The sequence below is a fragment of the Numida meleagris genome, chromosome 3 (assembly GCF_002078875.1).
Source record: "Numida meleagris isolate 19003 breed g44 Domestic line chromosome 3, NumMel1.0, whole genome shotgun sequence".
Lineage (NCBI taxonomy): Eukaryota > Metazoa > Chordata > Aves > Galliformes > Numididae > Numida > Numida meleagris.
In genome coordinates, this window is record NC_034411.1 from 37,211,420 (window position 1) to 37,234,575 (window position 23,156).

General features: G+C 38.4%; 1 long non-coding RNA gene across 1 annotated transcript; it reads left to right on the forward strand.

The window, feature by feature from the left end:
* LOC110396568 lies at window positions 11,247–17,103 on the forward strand. The gene is made up of 3 exons (XR_002437065.1): window positions 11,247–11,380; window positions 14,545–14,680; window positions 15,585–17,103. It is a non-coding gene; the product is annotated as an uncharacterized LOC110396568 (long non-coding RNA).

Sequence of the window (23,156 nt, forward strand, 5' to 3'; positions counted from 1 at the left end):
CTACTTCAAGTTTCTAAGGAACTATAGGACATTAACTATTCTCTCCAGGGACTCCTCAGAACGTAACAGCTGCCAGGTGGCTTATGCAGTAGAAATTTTCCAGTTAACATACGTCTTACAGTTACAATGTCACTTCTATTTGACACATCTAGTCAATGTCACAAGATGTTTCTTTAAAACATACCTTGAGAAACAACCATCTGTGAGGCCATATGTAAAAGTGTCTATAAAATAGCCAAACTTCATTAATCAATATTGAAAAGAATATCATGAGATGTGCATACATTTATCAATGAAGAGAACAAGATTCACACCAGCTTCTTCATGCTGGTCTAGTTTAAGATTCTCCTAAAGATTTCAGAGGAACATAACATTACGGTACTATAATAAACAGGCCAGAGATTACTTCTCTACAACCATCACCTTGGGTGCACTAGTGTAAGTGCATTTTGGCCTGATCCCATACAACTCTGTGAATGAGATGAGTTATAAAAGAAGGAAGCTCTATCATTCTGTTATGATTTGTATCACTCTCACAAACCCTTAATATCTGAACAAAGTTTGTCTCTACAGTATATTTGACTTCTTTTTAATCTTCAGTTAATTCTTTCCTGACCATGAGAGGCTTTAGCAGTTTTGGTAGTCTTATGGCTAATGGTTAGAATTCAGTACTCCAGCAGAAATATAGTACAATCTGTGCTTCTGACATTGATTTTATTTATAATGAGGGAAGACATACCAATCTGTTGATGCCAGTTTCTCCCACCCCAAGGGTAAAATTTAGTGTGATGATTGCTTACATGAAACGCTGACTGCTTCAGAGATAATTATTTTTAATCTATTCTGTTGTTGAGAACAGAAAAATAAAATCTTGTTTGGGATATCCATCTCAGGTCAGTACTTGATTCCTTTCATAAAACTTCCACTTGTATTTCAGAGAGGTGAGGCACAGCCTTCTAGGTATTATTCCACAGGAAGAAGTGAGAGAAAGAAATGGACTCCAACATATATAGTATTAAATCATACTGAACTACTCCCTCTAGTACTGAAGTGTCCAGATGTACGAGTCCTATTGTGATTTTTCTAGCAGATCTATTAAATGGCCTGCAGCATCTCTAAGTATGGCAGTTTCCCATTAGGAGAAAAGGCAGCCAGTGATGCAGCATTGGCAGTGCCAGCCACTGGCCTCAGGCATGTATTGAGTTTGTAAAGCCTCTGTTCTGAGGATTGTCAGCTTTCTCTGAGCTTGTTGTGACCTGCCTGCAGCTTTGCTGTTAGTTGGTTTAGCCTTAAAAGCAGCTCTTCACATGTAAAAGTGACTGTGAATAATTCATTTTTGTTAATTTTTGTAAGGTAGAATAGTTTTTTGTACAGGTAGCAGCATAGAGAATCATTCTGCATAGAATTGTGCATTTCTGACAGAAAGAGAAAACTAGTATGAAGAAACACTAGCCTGGTGTGGCAGCAAAAGGTTAAAGAAGCAGAGAACATGAGGAGCATAGGCACAGGATGATGAGATATGGGGCACATGCTAGCACTAAGTTGGCAAAACTACAAACTCACTAGTGGCCAGCTGATGAAATATAAGCCTTTAGACTGAGGGAAAACAATTATAGAAGCAACAAAGAAAACAAAAGACCAGTAACTTGTATACAACTCAACATCTATAGCAAAATTCAAACAGCATAAACTTATAGAACAATGGGAAAACAAGAAGATGTAAATGTACATTAGGAAATACATAAAGTGACCCTAAGTGGACTCCAGAGGGAGGAAGAAGAAAACAAACACTATTTTACTCAAAGCAAAGGGCTCAGGATGTCAGTGACTTAGTCTCCCCTTTTACACCCTGCAAGCAGCCTTAGAATGCAGAGGGATAACGGAAAGGTGACCATTATACTAGGATAAGTGCTAGATGCCAGGAAATACGTGCACAGAAATTTAAACTTCATTCTTATCGTGATCTTTTCCATGCAGTAACATTTTTTTCCTCTCTCTTAAATCTCTATTAGTAATTTTTACTTATATATTAAGGTTTCAATTATAATACTATAAATTCTTAGCTTTATATCTAAGATGGTTTTCTAGAATCAAAGAAGAAAAATTCTGCTTATAAGAGTATCTTAAAGCAAATTTCCAACTCAAATAGACTAACTACATTGTAGCAGCCTGTACTACTCTTACATCTATTCGCTTGCATAACCTGTTGTAATTCTTAATGCATTAACTGGCTGTTTTTTAAACACAAAGATCAGTCTGAACTGCATGCTTATTTCCAGGTTATCCCAACCTGATCTGATGGATAGTTCATACTGAAATGTGGATCCAAGTCACCTGGCTCCAAGAAATGGAGTGTTACATGACTCAGCCAAACCTGAACTTCACTGCTGGACCCTTCACTCCAAGCTTCTTAAAGTCATCATTCCTGAGCTTCTGGATATCCACAGCAATATTGGTGAGTATGTCTATCCTACATTTAAAAGACTAATCACTTAATGAACCAGAAAAATATTATATTTAGGCAGTGTAATAGCATGAAAAAACAATATCTTCTAATATTCTGTGAAGAGCGTAAGTTGCATTTGTAGGTATTAAGCAATCTTACGTAAAAATCAATCATCTCTCTCTAGCAGACCAGCCTTCCTCAGAAGAGAACATAGGCTGTGAAGAAGTGGTGGGGAAATGTTCGATTTCCTTTGGATAAATCCTGAACTTTGCTTGCATACTATAATTGAATTGAAGGCAAGTCCCTTCCTCCTATCAAAACATGCGTCTCCTGAGAACAATCAGTGAGCAACCAATTACAAAGGTTAGTGTTAGTTCCTATCTGTTACATGAAATGACTCCTTAGAAACAATTGACAGGCACACAGCATGCAGGATCAATACAATCTTTCCTTTTCCTCTCCCTTTAACTCCCAAGAGGGTCCAACAAGGACAGATGCCCATAGAAATCAGTTAGTAAAACAGACAGGATACAGTTGTGTTCTCTCTTAACAATAATCTTTACAAAAAGAAATCTTTCATCAGGGAAACCATAAATACAAATCCTCTTATTGCAGAGGAAAATCTCAAGGTCTCCTCTTCCAGAAAAGGCCACATTCATTCACCCTTCAAGCAATGGCATCCAGGATTTGTCCTACAACCTGAACTTAAGCCAGTAAACTTGGCATTAAAAATGCCAGCCTGAAAGATAAATAAAACTCCAGGAATTCTCCCCTGAAGACCCTTCACATCCTGCACTTTTGCAGCCTCCAGATTCCATACAGCATAAGAATATCTACACATTATGGCACCTACCAGCTACCTGACACATTATAGATGAAAATTTTATCAAGACAGGACGTGAACAGCTACCTTCCAACAGTGTATCCAAGGGAAACTTAGCCCACACACCCTTGGAGTCCTCACCGGCAGCCATCACCACACCTCTGATCCCACATGCAAACAAAGACCCCCTTCTTATCCTCTCCTTTCAGCTGAGTCATTACAAAGGAAGACATCATAGCCCCACAAACAAACCCTGAACACCTTCCAGCTCCAGAAATAATGAATTAAATATAAATATTGTGCCAGCCTAATGGTTATCTAAATACAGTGGTATACATTTCATGAAAACCTCTTTTGTTTGAGACTAAGGGCAAATATTTAGGCTGTAGGGCCTGTTTGGAAGCAAGTTCCAGGTGAGAGTCAGACATTTGGTTACTTGAGAGTTTTCTTTAATGAAAAGCTTGAATAAGAGAAATAATTGCATTGTAAAGAGCAGTAGATCTCAACAACAGTGATGAGTGAACAACAGAAGTCCTAATGAAACACATGGCATAAAGGCAGTCCCTATAAAGCAATAAAGAGCACAGCTGTCTTGATTTCTTCTGCTTAGCTAAGCCAGCATCAGCTTGATAAGCCATCAACATAATCCATAGAATCATAGAATTATTTGAGTTGGAGGGGAACCTTAAAAGTCATCTAGTCCAACTCCTTTGTTGGAACAGGGACTTCCGTAGCTAGATTAAGCTGCTCAGAGCCCTGACCAGCCTGACTCTGATTGTCTCCAGGGACAGGGCAACCACCACATCTCTGTGCAAGCTGTTCCAGTGCCTCACCACACTTGTCATAAAAAACTTCTTCCTTATATCCAATCTAAATCATCTCTCCTTTAGATTGAAACAGTTTTTTCCTTGTCCTATCACCACAGACCCTTCTAAAGAGTCTGTTCCCTTCTTTCTTGCAGCTGCCTTTTAGGCAATGAGAAGACACTATCAGGTCTCCCCAGAGCCTTCTCTCCAGGCTGAACAGCCTCAGCTCTCTCAGCCTGTCCTCAAAAGGGAGGTGTTACAAACCTTTAATCATTTCTGTGGCCTTCCTCTGGATGCCCTCTAACAGGTTCACACCTCTCCTGCATTGAGGACTCCACATTTGGATGTAATAAGGACCAGTTTTAATTTCTTTAAGACTTCCTGAGTTTCATGCAGATTGTAAGTATTGAGTGTAGTAGAAGCCAAAGCTACTTAATTTGATGTCTAACTCTACATATGTTTTCAGGCCTTGTGCATACTGATCCTTAATTCAATAACACACCCATCATCAGTCCTAACACCAGAGATGCCGGTGTATATGATAAAAAACACCCACTCGTTATAGCTACACTGGTGATGTCCTTGTACACAGACTTTTGAAGAGAAATAACATAGAAGCAGTGAGTACTTTGGAGCATGAGGACTATATACCAATGGACTTCTGCGAAGTACGTGGGGAAAAAGTAGTGTCTAACATTGTTAACAAAAAGATAAGTATACAATGGACAGGCTCACTATTAAGATTTAAAAAGGCAGTTAAGCACCTTCATATCTAACAAAGCAGCTAAATCGGATGTGATTGCATATGATTTTTATTATGTTTTAATTAGTTCCATAACTAAATATTTAAAGTAATGGATTAAGAAATTAGTGTTAAGTCTAGAGGAGAGGATTTATTGCATATAGTTTTTGACATTCTTCTACTATTTAATGATTCATTTTCTTGTTTTATCTAGAATCACTGCAATACAAACTATCCTTTACTATGTTTACCCAATGATAAGATTCTCAAGACATTTTTTATAGATGGGGATTCTGCCTATACAATAGATGCTGAACACACAGAGTATTATTTGATAATCCTTAAATCTAAAAAATGTTTTTCATCCAACTGTATCTAAATAATTAGTATTTTTAAAGAGTACAACAAAACACACAGAAGACATTTTTAATCAAAAATTTGTAACAGCTAGTGTAAATCTTCTGTTCCAATAGCCTTCATCACCAAATGATCACACCTTAAAAATCTTGATGAGAAAGACATTGTGCAAAGGGTGTCCATGACAAGGATTAAGTATGACCAGCTGAAGACATTGAAATTAATTTCAAAAGCTTAAGACAATACCATGAGGATTAAAAAATGATAGAATACTGATCTGAGGTCTGCATTTTAAGGTAAAAATAGAAGTTTCAGTTATAAACCATAATGAATTTTTTTGGCAGTATCTCAAGTCTTCCACATCATATCTTTCTGTCTCTCAATCAATGGAAAGAAAATAAAGCAACTCATATGCCACGTGAAAACATTTCATTTCAAGCTGACCGATGATTAACTAACAGAACACATATACAAACTAGACTAAACAGATGCTACCGTTATTACGGTATTAACTACTTCACAATCCAATTTCTTTACACTGAATAAAAGTTTATTGATACTGAAGAGTTTATCAGCATGTGAAAAGAGTAAATGAGAGTTAACAAAACTGTCTTAAGATTTTTCAAATTGCAGTCTCCAGCCTACCTAAAATTAATTTTCCCAGGGGAGAACTGCTGATGATTCATCTATGAACATGATTACAAGTTAAAATAAGGGAGAGGTTTTCCCAAAGTACAAATTTGCAAAAATAAATGAATATCCAAGTACCAAATACAAATCCTGATTTTATCACTACCTTACTATTCTGTCATACACCCAGTATTTTGTGATATTTGTATGAAACAGATAACTTAACCTATTTCTGGTTTCTCTGGTACGAAGTGATCTTCGTGGATTATAAAACAGAAACCAGGTGCACAGCATCACAGAAACATTCTGGTGGATATTTAAGAGGTTGCAGAATATGGCCTAGGGCTGTTCCCAGAAATATGAACTTAAAAGCATCTGTGCCTCTGTCAGAAATCAGCAGAGAACCATCCAAACTTCCCTTTTCCTTTCCTATGTGTTGTTGGACAATAATGGTTTCATCTCCAAATAGATAAGTATTTACTAGCAGTAGACTTTTTGGTATACAGAACAACACTCAGTTCCCATCACAGTTATTTCCCTATCTCTCAATCTGCAGAAGCCCTAGTGAGCAATAGAGAAACTTGGTCACACACCACATTACACTTTTTCTTTCCTGTGCGAAGTTATTTTTGTTACTTTGTTGTTTTCTTAATTTACGGACAGGTATTTTTACACACTTTGAAAGATAGAAGAACATTCTGATGTTCAGTCAAGGACAAGTGGTGGTGTTCTTATCAGGCTCTCCAAAAAGCATGGTATTGGGTATCAAAGAGCACTGCAAACATAGTTTTTATACAACCCAAGAGTGAAAACTGTTAAGTTACCTGTATAAGAAAAGCATTCTGTTTTGCTCTAACCTTAAAAAAATTAATTTCAAGATGTGATATCCATTTCAAATCAAGTATTTGAAATCTTAGCTTGAGAACTGAAAAAATTCATCCAGTTTTTTTTCCCCTTTCTGCCTTCCCCAAAAGTCTGACCAACTGAACTCTAGCTCACTAAAACCAAGTATTGATTTCTTTATTAGGAAAGTGCCACCTTCACTTACTACTATTGCCTTTTTTCTTGGGAATCTGCTTTTAAATGTCACATAAGTAGCTCTGCTGAATGCTGAGCTCTGATGTGGGCTGAGCAGCTGAGAATCCTCCCCCACAGACAGAGGTGTCAGTGTCTCATATGCCTGTTTTCCTGCCTCTCCTGAGCCTTATTAGCAGAACTTTTAGATCAGTTTCAGTACTACCTGCCAGCAAAGTTTCTGCTTTTTCCTTATTCAGTCTGTCAAAAAAAAAAAAAGAGGCAACACTAAGAACTTTGAGGTTGATTTGAACATTGAAATCCATAGTTCTTGGAGAAGCTTAAAAAGTAGCAAAAAAGTTTACTGTGTCTACTTTATATTTATCATTAAAACAGTGAGGCAGATCTCAGAAGAATAATGTGGAAAACAGTTGAATTAATCTGACTTAAACAAGGGAGAAACCTTAAAAAGTAAGAGAAGGAAAAAAGCAGTGCTGTGCCCTGAACAGAGTTATCAAGGAGGTTACTTTTTTCTAGTGATTCAATACTAAAGATTTTATGCAGGATTTTAACTCTGTGGATAAACATTGGCTTTTTTCATACCTCTTTCTAGCACCTTTAGTAAGCTCTCAAACCATTGTCACACAATCACTACATTTTCCATGCCAAATGCCTACACAGATTTTTCTTTCTAGCCATAACTTATTCCCATAGATCACATGAAAAGTGTAAAGCTACCATCCAGTTTTAATTTTTCTGCGCTGTGCCCAGCAGTGAAAACTGGAAAACGCAATTGCTGAAGTGGGTGCTACACACAAGAGTAAGGGCTGTCATGGAGTATGAAAGCTAATGAGTACAGGGGGTGGAAGGGAGCACTGGTTGGGCTCTTCATTGCCTGGAGCCTGTTGTTTGGAGGTCATCCCTGCCCAATTAAGTGCCCACACTAAACTGCCAAGGAGGCAAAGAAAGATGATTCCAGTTATCTATTTTACTGTAACAGAGGGACAGACATACAGAGTTAATTGATTGCACTTCAAAACCAGCCTGCGTAGTTTCGTATCTAGTATTTCCATAGCAGTTGCTCCTGGCACATTGTACAAAAAGTAGAAGACCAGAAAAAAACATGCGCAAATTGTCTGAAAGTTTTAAAATGCTGATAGGTTTGAGAGAAAGAAGAAACCATAAAAGGCTTGATAATCACAAACATGACAAAATTGTGTTATCACTATCAAGTCTTCCAGCTCAGTAAGGATAGCTCTTGAGGCAAATGGAAAACAGTGGCAAATTTTTAAAAGCCTATCATCCATTCTTCACAAGTTTCTGAGGTGAGGGAGTTACTTTAGATTAGATTTAGACTACTCCTGTTGGCTGAGTGCCCATTAAAGTAAAACTTCTACTTCAGCTTCACCAAGAGAAAAAAAAACTTATCTGCAGAGTTTGAAATCGTTCTATGATGTGAGTTAAAATACAATAAATTATGTGAAAATTTACAATTTGCTTCCAAGTACTTTTTAATATGAAACTGAAACTCTTCAGATTTCTGCCACAAAATAGAAGTGTAAATTACTAAACAAGCACTCAGCTTCAGACTCTTCTCATCTTACTGTTATTACATTGTCTCATAATAGAAGATCGCGGTCAAACTTCAGCCTTAGCCTAGTTCACAGGTAAAAGCAGGTATCAGTATTATAGCAACACCAGATCAGGCCTCTTTCAACCTGATAGCTTCTTCTTAATAGTGTTTTAATCTCTTTCCCATAAAATAGTTGTTTTTCAGAATTTGTAACACAATCGAAAGCTCAGAAATAACAGCAGAGCAGCAAGATCCCAGGCTACAGCAAGGAAATATTTACTCAAATACAACAATTATATAGGAAAAAAAAACCTCACCTTCAAAAGAACTCAGACATTCAGGGATCTCCAGACAAATAACCTCTCCTCCACTGCCAACCCTTAAATGAGGTTTGGGAAGGGGTGGATCCTGTCTCCACTCCTTCAGGTCACTCAGGGGCATTGCATGCACCTGAGCTCCCCTAGGTTGGCCCTGCCTTCCCACCAGGTGCTCAATCACTGGTTCAGGCCATTACTTTGCATTTGTGCTACAGAAGTATTCTCTTTTTAGGAGTATTTAAAAGTATATCACTAGAGGTTCTCACCTGAAAACTGAAAAACACATTGAAAACACATGAGCATCATTAAAAATTTCAGTAATTTCTGTTATGAGTGGCAATCCAGTAGAGTATTCTTTTGCAGATCTGGAAAACCTCAATGTACCTTGTCCTTCTTGCAGGGATAGCTGATACTACAACACTCCAAAAAATACCAGGATATTGCTAGTCCTTGTTTACAATTCTTTCTTTTGAGAAGTGCTGATAACTGGTCTATACCAGTAACAATAAATGCACTATGTAACAATAAATAATCTATGTATTATGCACCCCAGGACCAGGCCCAAGAAATCAAGGAAAACACTACATTGCCTCTTCTCCCATACAACAAATAGGACCCGAGGAAAAGGCCACAAGTTGCACCAGAGGAGATTTAGATTAGATATAAGGAAAAACTTTTTCTCTCTAAGAGTGGTCAGGCACTGGAATGGCCTGCACAGGGAGGTGGTGGAGTCACCGTCCCTGGCAGTGTTCAAGAGGTGTCTGCATGAGGTGCTACGAGATATGATTTAGTAGCTCAGTGGGTAGTAGTGGTGATAGGAGGACGGTTGGACAAGATGATCTTGTGGGTCCTTTCCAACCTTGTGATTCTATGATTCTGTTGTTACAGCTGCCTCTTGAAGTAGATTTAATTTTTGGCTGGCACTTTACTATTTTATGGTAAAAAAAAATACAGTCAGGAGGCTGTGATATTACCCTAGACCAAGTGCTTTTGCTGGTAACTGTTACCTGCAAGTCTTGTGAAGTCCTCAAGTAAATTCTCAAGTTGCAGGCCTTGGTGACTGAACCTTGTGGGAAGGAACACTGACATACCTTTCCTGAGAGAATGCTGCATGGTGAACTAGCAGTCATCCCTTACAGTGACTGCAAAATCTTACAGCCAAGAATTTGTTTATAGCAGAAGATATTTTGCAGACTGCAACAGCCTTGAATCTGTTCCATCTGTGTTTCAGCACATGAGTTCCACTACTTTACTAAAATGATTAGATAAAACACAAGTTACAGAGTAAAGACACTGAGAAATCAAAGATGAATCATTCTTTAACCTGTTTCATTTTTTAATTAACCTATATTGCTAATAGTTTACTGCATTATCTCTCTGACAGTACACTATGGCAGAAAACAAAAACTGGTTTTCTCCATAAATCTAAGCGTGCATACTGTGCAGTAACTTAAGGTATCAAAGAATGATTTCATTAAGAAAGTATTAATGTTTTTGCAAACAAATCTTTGGAGACTTCTGGCTTCAAGTTAGAATACCAAACTGACCTAGATAAAATCATCAACACAGAAATTTGAAGCAATTTATTTGGTTTATTTCAGCAACCTAAACTCAGTCATTTTACCTTGCTAACTTCAGTTGCAGGCCTCAGTAAATCTTTAGGAAAAATGTGCAGAAAAAATCACTGCTACTGCTAAACAAGAAAAAGAGCCCAGTCAGAAAAAAGTGTTGAAAGACAGATGATTCACAGGCTAAGGGCCATAAGAATCATAACAGTTACTGAGCATAGATCTGTTCCTGCTCTGAGGTCACAGCAACTCTGATCGAAATTGCCATTAGAAGATCCCCATTTCTGACAGCGGAAAGTGATAGAGAGGGACATTTTCAAGACTACAAAGGAAACTTGAGTGCTGAAAATGTGGTGGTAGACTTGTAATGCGTAATTTACAGAAGTAGGGGGCAGAGGCCTTTTGGGCAGATATCAGGCAGCAAGAGCATGTTCTCACAGGACCACTCAAAGCACGACACATATATCAGCACTACTGTAGGCTATAACTCCTTCAGCCTCGGGAGTATCAATGCACTCTTTCAGCTTTGCTGCAGATCAGCTTCTCTCTTCTTCCAAACACAGAAGTAAACTCAAGCAGTTCTGCAGCCAAATCAAAAAGACACCAACGTGGGGCAAGGAGCTGCCCAGCTCCCCTGCTCAGGTAGGAGCAGCCAAGGACCCAATGCCCCTGTAGCCAGCAGCTTCCCACTCATATCCATACAGATTTGTGCCTGAGGTTTCACCTCTGCAAAGCGTGCTGGATGTTTTCCAGAGCAATCACCGCGTCTACTGCAAACCCTGAACTACTGTAAGTGCAAATAGTTTAATCACTTGACATTTTGAGCTTTCAAGTCTGATCAGTGAGCTGGGAAAACTTAGGTATTTTATGAATTTTTGCCAAGAAAATACTGAACTGATAAACTGACACCTGCAACAACAATAAGGCTACTGTAGTGGAAATTCAAACAGCTTGAAACAGTGACTGAGCACCTGGTAAGAAGGAAGGGCCAACCCATGGGAGCTTAGGTGTATGCAGTGCGCCTCAGTGACCAGAAGTACGGTCACTCAGAAGAAGGTGAGAGTGTCTTATTGGAGATTCATGCATACCTGAGGCCTTATGAAGGTAATCAGCTTCTTTCCTTTTATTTTCTGCACTTACTGCAGTTGCATTTGAGTGAATCCTTACTTTCTGCAGCCTGGGATCTTGCTGCTCTGCTGTCATTGTTGTGCTATCCATTGCAGTAAAGTTACTAAAATTATACTGTGCTAGTGATATGGTTACAGACAGCTTGATGAACATTGCAAACAACCGAATCACATCCAACATGTAAATAACAAATAACAAAAGGAAATAATTATAATAAGCGGACTGAGAGCAGAAAAGTACAAAAACATTTAAAAGATAGTAATTTTGCAGAGAGAAAAAACAGTCCCCTTTGGGCAGTGTTTACCTGACACCCTGTCTGTCTCACTGCAGATGATTTCAGCTTAACAAATGTGCAAGGTCATAAATAGCTAGTAAGATTTGTAATTGTACTGTTCATAGTTTTGTTAATTGTGTCAAAATAATTAGTTTTTATTTTCCAAATCAAAGAACTATAACCTTTTTCTCACAACATCCAAACATTATTATGAAATACATTATTTTGAAATAATTTGGAGGCTAATTATAAATGATAGCCTAATAAGTAACCTTTAATTATAATTAATCCTGGCATCACAAATGTGTGAAGATGTCAGTTTTGTACCAAGACGGCCTTGGTGCTCACCAGCCATAGCACAAGGGGCTCTATGTAGATAAATTGCTTCATTACAGAAACCTCACTTAGTCTGGAAATGTTACCAAAACCCTCTGGCATATAATATACAGAAGGGCTTAGAGCTAATTAATCAGTAATTTTGGCTAACGTCTTCTCATGCTGTTAAGAAAAGTTTATGCTGGAGTGAAAGCTCTCTTCAGAAATTTCTGTGCACTTTCAGAACATTTCTGAGAGTTTGACAGGTCAGATACTGGGAGGTGGTCGATGCTTTGGAGTTTCCCAAAAACAATGCAGAGCAGATGTTGATTTTCTGCAGTTAACATACCTTTGATGTTAAACTTTACTATTTTTGTCTGAATTCACAGAACTCTGTGAACTTCTGCATCAAGTTAAAAATACTTAATTATAGTAAACAGGGTAGAGAAGAGCTATCTAAAAATAATTAAACAGTTGTATAATAATCAGGTTGCACTTAATTTCAGGACTATATACTTGTTCTTCTAACAAACTTATCACTAAGTTTGTGTTCAGTTCTGGGCTCCCCAGTTTGAAAAGACAGGAATCTCCTGGGAGTCCAGCAGAGGGTCACAAAGGTGATTAAGGGACTGGAGCATCTCCCATACAAGGAAATGCTGAGTAACCTGGGTCTGTTCAGCCTGGAAGAAGAATACAGAGGGGGAATCTGTTAAATATTTATAAATATCTAAAGGAAGGTGAGAGGCAAATGGATGAGGCCAGGCTCTTCTCAGTGCTGCATAGTGATAGGACAAGGAGTAATGACCTAAAACTTGGACATAGGAAGTTCCATAGTAACATGCAGAAGAGCTTCTTTACAGTAAGGATGACGGAGCACTGGAACAGGTTGCCTAGACAGACTGTGGAGTCTCCTTCTGTGGAGATATTCAAGACCCAGCTTGTCACCTACCTGTGTGACTTGTAGGGCACCTGCTTTAGCAGAGGTTTGGACTCAATGAACTCTTGAGGTCCCTTCCAACCCCAGCAATTCTGTGTGATCCTGTGGGACAACCACTCTGTGAAATGGGTACATATCACATTTGACACCAAACTTTTATCCTGGTAACTACCATAGCAAAGAACTGGAGAATTAGATGCTTTCATAATATGCACAGGGTTTTAATGCTATTTAAGCGATAGTATCAATTTAAATTTACCCTCCTGTAAGCTACATTTAAAACAAAACCTGTCCATGGCAGAACCATATAGTGCTGGAATTATCCAGATGGGATTGTAAATGAATCTCAGAGGCCACCTAAGGTGAGCTCTTCAACAATTTTTTGACTCCCTGAACACAATGACAAGGCATCAGCCAGTTGCCATAGGCTACGCTCTGTGAACTACAGACACCAACACACATTACAGCAATTCACAGAGAAAATTCAGTAGCTTCAGTGTGAGAATCAGTAAGCAGCTTCTTGATGATGCCAGATACTAAACAGAGATCTGAAAAGATCTCAGTCCGGCAGAATTTTGGCCCAATTAATAGAGAAAAAGAAGTGAGGGGTCAGCATGGATTTGAATAGTCAAAAAACTGAGAAATGTGACAGCACAGACTTGCAAGAAGAGCATTCTTGTACTCCAGTCCAGCTTGTACAATAAACATACCTGCAGGAGATGTCACTTCATCACCAGATGGAAAAGAGCAACATCTAGGAATCTGCCCACCACTTTCAGTCATAACTTCAGGCTTCTTTGTTTGTTAGATTGGTTTTGGTTTTTAAATTATTTCCTGAAATACTACTAAAAAAAAATTAAATTATCTTTTTCCTGAGGATTAGTCCACAACTATGTTTCAGAAAGAAACACGCGTCTCGGATGGGTCCAAACACACAGTGAGTCATGATGACTAACAAATACTCATATCAACACTCAACATGTTCAGTCCATGCTTCTAGCATTACAGAATGTCAAATAAATGACTCAACCACTTCAAGTAAAATGGGAAAAAATTAGTGACACAAAGCTGTGTATCAGTCCCAGCAAAGTTTTCAGGTTAACACAGAGCAATACATTCAGTCTCCTGAAATCTTTTCCCAAGTTTCACGCAGCTGCTTCACACTGCACATTTGCAGTACTGTGAGGAATATAGCACACAGTTTGCTTTTCAGTCCCCAAAGTGAGATATATCACTTGATAGGGAATGGCTGCCTGTGTATTTTGCATTTTCCCTGTTGTTGTCAATAAGGAGACTTCCAGCATTAACTTCAGTTTAGGAGCCCCTCTAGCAATTGCAAAGGCCAAGCACTTTGACCTGCACTTTTCAAAAAGACTCCAAGGGCTGATTATTAATCAAGCAATGGATATCTACAACAAAGTCATATTGCATTCTGAAATTCTGTCCTTTTATTCCTGTACAGCACTAGAATTTAGTCTCCTTTGAACATCTTTCTTGGAACAATGATCTGTTTTCCTTTTTTCATGTAACCAGGGTATTTATGATCAAAATACAAAAAAAAGTTATTTCTGAATACTGGTTTCGTATCCCATAAGTAAATTTCACCCCTTCCAGGTCTACATTTTCTATGTGCACAGGAGACTTTTCATGAATATTGTTCTGCAGCTGAGTAATGAAATTGCATGTCATCACTGTGATTCACCCATATAAAATTACTTCCAGAAAAAGGTAATGGAAATCTTCACTGCAGGTAAGAGATCCACAGGTGGCTTAGAAGAGGAATATTTTTACCCCTGTTCATGATAAAATTCATAGCACTTTTTTTGTTGCAGCATAGACAGTGCAGTGATAACAGTTATGCCAGAAATCCAACTCCTCAACTTCAGTGCTCCAATATCAGAATTAATAGATTTCTATGTCAAGCTAGTTGAAAGTTATGGCAGAAGCTATTGCAGGAAAGCATTCAAAAATTGATGTTAAAAAAATAATGTAATGCAGAAGGTATCTGTTGCTTAAAGCTGGAGAATTAATTATGATCTCATTTGCATTAGAAGACTTTTTTTTAAGAAGTGCCAGAAGCTTCAATGGGATATGTCTAATATAAAGATACAGTCTTTCCTTTGAGTTTCCAGATGGCAACAGCTCCTCATCTGTTTCTATGAAGTATAGTATTGGCCTAGTAGTGAAAACCAGGGAAAAAGTTGTAAACTAGAAGAGCACATTTTTCACCAGTAGGATCATCTGAATATCCACAGTGCGCTTCTAATTAATTAACCTGAAGATTAAGATTTATATTCATTTACTTTGGAAAGGTGAATATTTGGGGGCTTTGATTGCTGTCATGCACTGTCAGATACATTTAAGACTTTCCTAAATTTTATGATTTAAGCGATACTACATTTTGACTTGCTGATCCTCAGTGTATTTTAGAGAAGCATAACGAAATTCCAACTCCTGTATTCCAAGAATGCATGACCTAACTCTAGCACAGTGCTCCATTCTTAAATTGTCCTAGTTTCCTATCTTGAGGGACATTCCCTGTTTTTAGAGGCACTTCTCTTTCCATTCATTTATCATGTAATAGGAATATGCAATCATACATTTGCAGAGCCAAAGGAGTACTCACTGATCTTTGTATTTTGTTTCCCACAAAGCATTCAGTTTGAAGAAACCTGGTATTTCAACAAAAGGAAACAACAGTTCTTGGAACAAGTGACATACAGAGGAAATTTCTTTCTGGGACTACTAAAACCACGTAGTGTCACCAACAGTGCATACAGCCATGTTTCAGACTTCAACCCAGCCCTCTTATGTTACATTTGTAATCTAAGTAAGGAGGGAGAATTCCAGGAAGAAAACATCTCAAAAGGTCCATCAGTATCTATGAAAATAAGACTCTCCTTAGGGCATGACCACTGTTTGCAAGTTAGAGCTTTCAAATGCCATGATAAAGCAGCGCTTCCCAGCAGAAGCTGAACATTTTTAAGTCAAGTCTTCTGTAGAAGACTTTGGGAAACCATTACCCAGGACACCCAGGGATGCCAGTCATGTGAGGTTTTGCTGCACTGCTTCTCTGGCTGCCTCATGCTACAGGGGTGGTATACTTCAGCAGCTGGCTTCGCAACTGGAGAAAGAAAAGAACAGTGAGATTGATTTCATCAGTGGAAAAGAACAGGGTTTCTGAGATCACTTCTTTTTTTTTTTAAATAAAAAAAATATATTCCCACAGATTCTACCGGAAATACTCTGGAAGAGGAGAAGCTGGCCACATTGATAATAATAACAGTAATAATAATGATGATAATTTTTAAAGAAAAAACATTAGTGTCTTAAAATGATCAGTCCTGCATATGCTGAAGCTTAGGACATGAGGCATCCACTAACAAGCAGGCTACAACAGAGAACTGTTATAGAATGAAAGCTCCTATCTGAAAAGACACCATGGAAAAGCAGAAGAGAGAAAGAGACATCATAAAGACATACAATCATTCTTGGTATCTGACTAGAGAGCTACAATTCCGAATAAAATAATCCTGAGTTACTTCAACTATTTTCTCTGAAAAATATAACTTGATTTTTATGGAAATGAAAACTTTACAGGTGATATGAATCTAAAGGCTGTGTGTGAGCTGTGCACAGTAGAGCTAGGGGACACTCAGAGCTCAGCAGAAGCTGTGTCACTGCTCCAAATGTCCTCATCAAGAAAGTGGCCATGCAGAAGTTGTCAGCCCCTGCCCAGCTTGTCACTCCCATAACAGAATCCCTCTGTGGTACCCCAAGCAGTTGCCTCTGCTCAATCTCCAGGTGACCAACACTCATGACACAGCAGATCTCACTGCTCCTACTCCATGGGAGATCAGAAGAAAACACTCATCCTCACACAAGCATCATCTGCTGATCTGCTTCTAGTACAGAAGCCACACTTCAAATTCCCACAAGCTCTATGAGTCACAGGAGTCCCACCCTAACTTGTTACACCACTCACAACTATGATTTTATTTCAAGCCAATGAACTGCTTTTTGTTTAGAAATCAAAACAATAATGCACCGAAATAAAGAAAAAAACAGTAAGTTCCATTTGGAGGAATGAACAAAGCTTGTGATAATTGTGCATTTAAAAATACTGAAGATACCTAATTTGAGATGGAAATAAAAGCGTTCATGTCACTTCAAGTAAAATGTTTTCCTATACTTTTGATTTCATTTCATAGCTCTTATTCTATGGATATTTTCTCTCTGTGTAGCCAGTTTATGGGTTCCAAAGGACCCTGAGAATCTCTAAGGTGGTGCTATGTTATGCCTACAGTGCCACAGGGGCACACAGAGATGTACCAAAAGGGGGAAAAAATATATCATGCAGGGCTATCTGCCACTGACATTAAAAATAAGTCATTTTCAGGATAAAATTTCTGAATGCTACCTCTAAGCGTGTAATTTTACTTCTCTCCTGAAGAGTAGGGAATCACACAGAATTTATTCGCAGTATAGAACAAATTTCCTCCAGATCTTGATCTTTCAGTTGTTGCTTTCTTTGATTGTATTTACTGTTCATTCTCCCAGCGGTCCTAATGCTCCAACTTTGGATTCTGTGGAGTAAAATACTCCACAACAAAGGAAAACAACATATTGTTTTTGCACAGGAATTATGTGCTCCCCCTTGTGGTCTGTTAATACTTGTGCTGCTGCCTACATAATGATATTTCATTTGGATAGCATTGAGCTCAACACAAGGGCTTAATACTTGTCATAACATCCCCTGAAGAATTTGACACCTACCTCTGCTCCATTCTTGTGCCTGTTGGCATTTGCAATCAATATTTGTCTTGTTTGTCAGCCTACTGCCATCAAATTCTTTCATTACTAATCCACCTTGTAAAGAAATATTATGTGACAGGATTTGCTCTAAGTCTTGCTTGATCTAACAGCAATTTAGTAAAACAGAAAAGATGGGAGGGATATTTTCCCTTCTAAATTCAAAAACCTTGAAATTAAATAATGAAAGAAAGTGAAAGTTTTTTTTTTCCCCTTTCTGTCATCTTTTCTTCCTAGTAACAGCATAGATGTGCCCAAACTTTTGTCCAGCATCTTCCTCTTTTCTTCTAAAAGGGACATTCAACGAAGATACACCACTGCAAATTTCGGACTTGTGACTAGATACGTGCTTGTCCCAGAGCTGATAGGCACACTTTCTAGAAATTCATCCAACTGTCAGGAGCTATTATCTGATGAGTAATCATCTCTCAATAGTACATCAGCAGTGTGGTCAGGGGAGGCATATATATTGGGTCATACTACTGGAGACCACTGAGGAAAGAGGGCAGAAAAGAGACAACTATCATGGAGATGAACTGCTTGTACATGCTGGTTTTGGCCCATGGGCAGAGGATGTCCACTCTTTCTAGATTGTCTGTTCCCAATTTTTCAAGAAAAGAATATTTATGTTCTTAACCAACCAAGTTTTAGCTCTCAGGTTTTCTCGTTGGACTGCATGAAAAATGCCCATAAGGCTTGCAATCTGGATAGATAAGGGTTAATTTTTTCAGCACAGAGGGAGTTTCAGCTATTGAAAATAAAACCTTAAAAATAGAGTAAATCCTAAGAAGAGGAAGAGGTAGAACTGCAGTGGAGAATAATTTAAACACATTTTATTCCCTTGAGCCCAAATGCTTGTAAAGACAAAAACGTATTCAATCTTTTCAACTGTAAGATACAATTCCCTAAGAAGATCACATGTATTTTTATTAAAACAGCCAACCAAAAAAAAACAACAAAAAAAACAGGTCCTCTCCTACTGTAGATCAAAATAGAACCATTAATGTTCCCGTTCTTATCCTTATTGCACCAATATGTCTTGAAACTTGTGTGTTCTCACCTCTTTCTGTTTTACACCCATACACTCAGAGTAGCAGTTGTTTCTCACATCCTCCCATTAGTCAGTTTGTTCAGTTTGAATGTTTATCACTCTCGCTTGTAATGTGTAACTGTGAAAACAATTCTGCTCCATCAGTAAAACCCTTTGAATCAAACACTCCTTCCTCCAAGAGGAGAAATTTTGCTTTAATACCTAATTCACTAATAACATGCATCTGAAAGTGATTTCTGGAAACAGATAGAAAACCAAAACACAATAATGTAGCAATTCACCTTTGTAGAAAGCATTGAAGTGCATTGCTTTAGACAGAAAGAATTAGCTAACCCTGAGGGCTAGCATAAACTGTATATGAAACCAAATGTACAACAGTTAAAAACACATAGTAAGAACTTCTTCTGTAAGCTGCAGCCTTGGCAACTGGAAATGATAAAAGAGGAAAAATGAACTGTGTGTATAGTAGTCAAGAATAGTGAAAAACATAAGGCTCAGTAAAACTGGTAAAACCAATTCAACTAATTAAAGTTTAAATTAGCTCTCTCTCCACATCTTCTGCAGTTATGTATTGCTAAAATACCTACAACAATAAAATCATATTTAATCAATGAATCACACTGGATTATCTAGTGATAATCACAACAATAAAGGAAAATGATACTCAGTGGGAACTTGGTTCTCAGTACCAAACAAGCTATCAGCAATAAAATACTAATGAATAATACACTTCATTACAGCCAAAATACTGCTCCTCATCAAGAGCGCCATCAAATTATACAGTATTACTGGCTATGGTGTTTGAAACGACATATAATGAACAAGAAATTCCAAGACAAATGTTGTCTCTTTATCTGTATAGTATTGCTGAAATGTAATCATTCCACCTTTATAAAGCTGAACTCTATAAGAGCGAGAGCAAAAATTCTTCCTGCATGCAGGAAGTATTAGCAAAACAGTAGATAATAAGATTCAGCAGGTCATGCTGTTTTTTTCTCTTCCATTCATATTTAATTTTTCCTTTAACCCTAGGATAAGTCAGGCTTCTTACAGATTTTTTCTGTCACCATATAAGCCAAAAAATATCTCTGCTGGAGACTAAACTAATCACCTGACAAGAGAGTCAGGCTCTATTTTGTTTATTATCCAACAAGTCTCATTATTTAGCAATTTGAGATGAACAGTGTTCTAGCTTCAACTGGTCAAAATGAAGGTATCCTGATGCCCTATCCCCAAATTTACTGCCTCACATTAGAGTATTTTCAACAGTGAAGACATGTAAACCTCTCTGGGCTGGAGTAAACTGAATCGCTGTGATTCCTGTTTAGCATCTGAGATCATTACTGTGTACAATTTTCACTTCCACACTGGGCACTTAAGTCTCCTCATGCACATCCTATGAAGACAGAAACACTTTCAGAGGAGTTAGTTAAGACACATCCCTTCCCATGATTGTCCCAGCGGCTGCTGGGTTTAGACAAACTTTTCATTAAGCGTACTCCTTTAGCTCACCTTTCTGAAGGGCCTAATTTTCCAGTTGCATCACATAGAGCATTGCACAATCTGGGCTATGAACTCTTCATGAGCACATAAAGATTAGGTATCCTTTTCTCCACTGGAAGATACACTACAATGGTCTGTAAAACAAATACAAGGCACTGCTTTCTTGTCATGTATAACTGACATTTTATGATGAACTAAGAAATGAGCAACGTATCACTTTCTAGACAGCTAGCTAAGCTAGTGATGGAGTAAACTCCGTTCTTATAAGGAGAGTTTGACCTCAATTAATGAATTATACTTCAAGCCATTTGAGAATACATCTAAAGCTGTTAATTACCAAAGTAATGAGGTGCAAAAGTGACAAAATCTTAATTATCCCAAAAGCTGTGACAGTTTTAATAAAGAAAACTGAGCATGGAGGAGAAGGCAGTATCATGTTTCTTTCCTTGTTCCCATGGGAATTACATTTTTCAGGATTTGGTGTAAGAAGAGCGATTGTGCAGGTTGTTGGTTTACATTCTCTAATCACAGCGTGCATTTGTAGGAAGTAAAATTCAGTGTAACAGAACATAAATGCTGCTCATGAGGAAAACGTCTACGATGCACTTCATGTAGGAGTTGAGAGGAGTCAGCACTGAAAGTGCTCTGTATATAAAATGCCTCTACAGAAAAACCTGGAGGTCTGACTGTTGGAGAAACCATCCTTTGGAAATGTCTGACTTCACTGACCAACACAATGATCACAGAATAGCAGAAAGTGATGACACTCGGCAGGTTCTACAGCTACATGGAAGGACAGGTGTCACCTGCCCAATTGGGAATTCATACCTCGTATCCTGTTTTCTCCTGGTTTCTGATGAGCTGGGTGAGTGTCTCTATATAGCATTTGGCTTCAGGGGAGATGTGTGTGCTGGAGTCTAAATATCAACATGCTGATAAAACATTACTCAGCATGCAGGGCTAAACCGTTCTCCTAATTAGAACATAACATGAAAATCTGAACTACTATAGAAAATGAATTGTTTGGCAAAACTGAAAGGTTCTTGTGAGACAATAAGCCAGTACTGATGAAGGGAGACTTTTCAGTAGGTTCAGTAATAGAATTCCAAGAGAAAATGAAGACAAACCCAACTCCAACAGTGAATGTTTAGAGCTGACTGCCATGACAAACAGGGCTGGATTCCTGCCACAGTTCTCCTGAAAACCCTTTTTGAATAGAAACACATCTTTCTGAATTCATTCTGATTCAAGCCTGTGCCAATCTTCACCCAAGTATTCTTTGTTTTTCAAAGTGCTTGCGTTGTGCTTTATGATAATCATATGCTTAGATTTCTTTCTTTCTTTCTTTTTTTTTTTTTTTATGGCTGTTAACATCACATTTTGTTGAACTAAAGCACCAAAGTTGGAAAGAAAAACCTCCCAAAAAGAAAGATGTTGGATTGCTTCCTGTACTCAGACAAGAAAGGAGTGGTTTTCAGACACAATGTGTTACGTAAAAAATTAACAAAACGTTTCACCATATAATTACATAAAAGAAAACAGCATGCAAAGAACTTCAGTACTGATTACTGAACAAAAAATATTTTTCATATGTTTCCTAAGGAAACAAAATGTCTTTATGACTTGTTCCTTTATTAGAAAATCGAAACGTTTTGTAACTTAGGTGTCATTGTTTTATTATTATTGTTATTATTATTATTATTATTATTTTTAATGGTAGAAAGACTTTACAGAGGGACCTGGATAGACTGGATCGATGGGCCGAGGTAAATCATATGAGTTTCAATAGAGCCAAGTGTCGGGTCCTGCACTTTGGTCACAGCAACCCCTGGCAACCCTACAGGCTTGGGGAGGAGTGGCTGGAAAGCTGCCTGACGGAAAGGGACCTTGGTGTGTTGATGGACAGTCGGCTGAATATGAGCCAGCTGTGTGCCTAGGTGGCCAAGAAGGCCAATAGCATCCAGGCTTGTATCAGGAATGGTGTGGTGAGCAGGACTAGGGAAGTAATCCTGACCCTGTACTCAGCACTGGTGAGGCCCCACCTCGAGTACTGTGTTCAGTTTTGGGCACCTCAGTACAGAAAGGGCACGGAGGTGCTGGAGCAGGTCCAAAGAAGGGCAACAAGGCTTGTGAAGGGCTTGGAGAATATGCCCTATGAAGAGAGACTAAAGGAACTGGATCCGTTTAGTATGGGGAAGAGGAGGCTGCGGGGAGACCTTATTGCTCTCTTCAAATACCTGAAATGATTTGCAGTGATTGCGGGGTTGGTCTCTTCTCACTGGTGACAGGTGACAGGACAAGGGGAAATGGCCTCAAGTTGCGCCAGGGGAGGTTTAGGTTGGATATCAGGAAAAACTTCTTTACAGAAAGGGTTGTTAAGCACTGGAACAGGCTCCCCAGGGAGGTGGTTGAGTCACCTTCCCTGAATGTGTTTAAAAACCATTTGGATGTGGTGCTCAGGGACATGATTTAGCAGTGGGTTGTTAGAGTTAGGGTAATATGGTTAGGTTGTGGTTGGACTTGATGATCTTGAAGGTCTTTTCCAACCTGAGCAATTCTATGACTCTATGATTTTTGGTTATCGGTATTCCACATCATAACATCATGTAGTGCACTGGGAGTTAAAGAGTTAATGCTCCAGTTCCATGGATTGTGGATAGTTCCAGATACCTGGTTCTCAGAAGAGAAAAAGAACTACATTTCCCAGAGGACTTTGCTATTCTGGTACCATTTTCCATTCAGAGGGAAAGATAAAAACTGTTCGCATTTCACAAGACGTCTTCTCTTTCCGTCTTCTCATCCCAGCAGCATCTCGCTCCCTAGCCGTCTCACTGTTGGCATTACAGTAAGGTCTCTTCAT